The 4,230-nt window shown below is 57.2% G+C and overlaps 1 protein-coding gene across 1 annotated transcript in view; it reads left to right on the top strand.

Moving 5' to 3' along the window:
- TRIM35 (tripartite motif containing 35) overlaps window positions 1-4,230 on the top strand; it is a 33,123-nt gene that overhangs the window by 5,074 nt on the left and 23,819 nt on the right.

The raw sequence follows: 4,230 nt of genomic DNA on the forward strand, positions 1-4,230 counted from the left end.
GCAGGGGACGCCCCAGCATTGCGGAAGAGCCCGAGGCAGGAAGGAGGAAGGTGCAAGAGCCTCTGGGGCCGACGTTCAGAGTCACGGGGCAGCCGGCCCAGCACTGCCACACCCCTGGGGCCACAGCAACACCTCCCGACTTCTGGGGTGCTCCGGGCACCCCTTGAATAGTGGCTTTAATGCTCCTCTGGGGACCCACTGCATGGCCGGACATCAAGGCCAGCCCACCCAGGTCCCCAGAATCATGGAATCCCAGACTGGTTTGAAGGGGAAGGGACTTTAAATATCATCTAGTTCCAAGCCCCTTGCCATGATCAGGGACATCTCCTAAATCAGGTTGCTCCAAACCCCATCTAACCTGGCTTTGAACACACCCAAGGATGGGGCAGCCACAGAAGACCTGACCCTGACCCCAGGGATCTGCTGAAACAGTTTGGGCCGTGCTGGGGATGCTGAGGGGCTGAGGAAGAGCTGGAGGAGGGGAGCAACAGTGTGCACCCCATGTCCCTCACCCCATGGCATGCAGTGGGGCTGCTGGGAACTCAGAGGGTGGCAGAGGTGCCAAGTGGGAATGGGGAAGAGGTGGGGTGAAGCTGGTCAGGCAGTTCCCAAAACCCTGAGTGGGAGCTGGCAGGGTCCTGGGGAGCTGTACCACCCTGAGGGATCCCCCAACCCACTGCTCCCTCACCCCATCGATGGCTGCACCCTCACACCAGCCCCACCACTGGCACAGTGGGGTCATCCCTGCGTGGGCAGCCCCTGCCTTGGAGAGAGGTGTTCAGAGACAGGTCTCACCCCATCTCCTTTCCATCAGCTTCCCTTGCTGCCCCCAAATTAACCCCCCCTTCGAGGTGTGATGCTTGGGAACCACTGCTGCTACACCAGGCACAACCCGGACGCCGTCCCTTCCTACTGGAGAACAGTCAGAGCATCCCCACACCACGGGCACGGAGGGGCAGCAGGACCTCCTTGCAACCCCAAGAGCAGGCGGAGGGAAGAGGCACAGAGACCTGGGCATAAGCATGACCCTCTCTCAGGAGCCGGGAGAGTTTTGGATGGACACGGTTCAACCACTGTCACCCTTTTCCAAGCACAGGAGCCTGGAGTGCCCGGAGCTCCGGCGGCAGCTCTCCCACGCAGCGAGAGCAGCAGTGACAGCCTGCGCCCACTCTCCTGCCCAAAGCCAGCCAAGCTCTTCAAATGCCTCAAATACCATCAAAGGGATGGAGCTACCTTGGGGGGAGCAGAGACCACCAGCTCTGAGGAGCCCCCCAGCCACTCCATCCCTCTCCCCTGCTCCTCATCTCGCCCACCCACTCCCAAGGAGGTGCCTGGGCTTCACACACAACTTTGGGGAGAAACCCTGGCCGTGCAGCCCCCTTTCACCATGGAACAGGACAAGCTTTTTCCCCCTGCCAAAAATTCATCCAAGAGCCCCCTCCCCAAGCCCCCGGTGGATTCATCCCCGGGACTTACAGGAAAGCTGGCTGAACAGCCTGCTGAGCCATCCCATGCTCCTGCACCCGGGGCAGCGCGTAGCTACGAAACGCTCATGAGAAACAGGTTTCCCCCCCACACACACCCCGGCACAGAGAGAAGCGATCAAATCCAACGGGATTTATTAATAGCACCTCTCCTATCACCAGGGAACGGTGCTTGGGAAACGGTTTCGAGCATCCCAGCATGGGGCTGATGGAAAGAGAAAGGCACCAACTTACTTTGGCCAGGGTGGAGGTGATGGAGGAAGACACTGGTTGCAGCTCCAGAACCACCAGCAGATGTTTGGGGCAGGAGTTGGGGGGGGGGGGGGGGGACCAAGGAGAAGCAGAAGAAGTTGCGTCGCACCAGGGCGTTGGGGAGAAGTGGGGAGAAGGTGGGAGGAGAGGTCATTTGGGGGTGTCCTTGGAGTCAGGAGGGTTGGATGGAGCCAACCCTACTCGCTCCCAAGCAGGTAGAGGGATGCTGCATGTTTTATTGCTGCCATCTTCAGGTCGGCCAACCAGAGCTGGAGAAAAACCCTCTGGCCCCCTGCAGCACCCCAGGAGTTTGGTGTTCCCCTTGTGCCCCACAACCTAAAGCAAGTTCCAGCAAAGCAGTTATTTCATTAATTACTGTGATAATTAATCTTGTTTTCACTTTTAGGGGATGAAAAAATCCTTTTCTCAAGTGGCTCAGGATCCAAACCCCTAAAGAAAGGAGGATGAAGGGGGGTGAGTGACTGCTGCAGGTAGGGATGAGGAGACACCGGTCATGGCAGAGCAGGGTGCTGAGCCATGGGTGGGATGCCAGAGCAAGATTCCTGATGCATGGGTGTTTTTTGGGAGCTGTCAGCAGAAGCTGAGACAAGTGCCAGTGATTTGGTGCACCCTGCTGGGATCATCAGCACCCATGTGAGCACTGTGGGGACCCTGCCAGCACCTCATCATTCCTGAGCCCTGGGGAGTAGCAGGGTCAGGCCTTCAGGGCTCATGGAACCACAGACTGGTTTGGGTGGGAAGGGTTCTTAAAGATCATCTAGTCCCAACCCCCTGCCATGGGCAGGACACCTCCCACTAGACAAGGTTGCTCCAAGCCTCATCCAACCTGGCCTTGAACACTTCCAGGAATGGGGCAGCCACAGCCTCCTGGTGCCTTGGTCCAGCCACGGTGGGTTCCATCTGCCCAGCAGAGCTGAGATCCTGCCAGGGGCTTGGAGTAAACTCAAAGCCCTTCTCTAACACCCCACTTCGGAGAATGCCTTTCAGTTCTGTTTGGCTCGTCTCCCAGGGAAATTAATTGTCCTCTGGAAGGGGCTCCCTGGGGTCCAGACTGGCCATGAGGCAGCTGATGCAGATTTGCAGAGGCAGACCTGTGCTGGGCTGGATGATCATCTCCCCCAGCCCTGGGATTACACTGATGAATGAGTCTGAGATTATGATATTGGTCACCTCAGGGCAGTAGGACAATCCTTTCACCTCTATCTGGAGCTACTGGTGGTCACCACTTGCAAGGCTGTAAGAGTGGTGGCCATGAAGTACAGAAGAGATGTCTGGCTTCAGCATGCCCAGGCATCCGCCCACCTCCGGCAGTGGGAACTGGTGGCATCGCCTCTGCTGTTGCCATGGGGTTGCCATGGTATTTGTGTCTGTGGTTGCCACGGAGACTGGAGGAGGCCAGGAGGGGGGGGGCTGCTGCCAGGACTGCCAGGATGCCCCCAGGCCCTACATGGAGGAATTACAGGCCTGGGCTCAGGGAACCCTTCATGGCTGGACAAAAGCACCAGGAGGGGGATGGCTGAGCTGGACTGTGCAAGGGACTTCCTGGGTGAATGCTTCCAGGGATAGGACATCCACGGATTCTCTGGACAACCTGCTTCCATGTCTCACCACCCTCGTAAAGAAGTTGTTCATTATCACCAATCTAAACCTGCCCTCTTTAAGTTTAAAACCATTGCCCTGCGTCCTATCTTTCTCAGAAACCACTTTCATATATTGAAATACATGAAGACCACACAAAGGTTTCCCTGCAGCCACCTCCTCTCCAGGCTGAACAGCCCCAACTCACTCAGCTTTTCCCCACAGCAGAGATCCTCCATCCCTCTGACCACCTTCATGGTCACCTGCTCTAACCCGTCCCATGTTGTTCCTGTGCTGAGGACCCCAGAGCTGGGCACAGCTCCCTCCAGGCCTTCATCCCTGAACTGATACTGGGGATTGCCCTGACCTGTGCGCAGGACCTTCCACTTGGCCTTCTTTAATTTCAGAAGACTGACATGGGCCCACTTCTCCAGGCTGTCCCAGTCCCTCTGGATGACATTCTGTCCTCTAGTGAACCAGCTGCATCATGCAGCTTTGCCATCACCTGCAGACTTGCTGAGGGCACTCGAGCCCACTGTTGGTGCCCTTGATGAAGATAACAAACAACATGGAACCACAAGGGACACCATTCACCACGTATCTCCATTCGGACATGGAACCACAAACTGCAACTGCTGCTCTGGGCAACCTGGGCCAGGGTCTCACCACCCTCACAGCAAAGAATTGCTTCCCAACACCTCATTTCAATCCCTTGCAGCTTGAGTTCCCACTCATCCCATCACTCACAGTCCTTGTCTAAAGTCCCTCCCCAGCTTTCCTGTAGCCCCTTCAGGCACCAGAAGGAGCTCTAAGGTCTCCCCAGAGCCTTCTCTTCTTCAGGCTGAACAACCCCAACTCTCCCAGCCTGTCTCCAGAGCAGAGCTGCTCCAGCCCT

Source organism: Chaetura pelagica, unplaced genomic scaffold (assembly GCF_000747805.2).
Source record: "Chaetura pelagica isolate M959 unplaced genomic scaffold, ChaPel_1.0 scaffold107, whole genome shotgun sequence".
Classification (NCBI taxonomy): Eukaryota; Metazoa; Chordata; class Aves; order Apodiformes; family Apodidae; genus Chaetura; species Chaetura pelagica.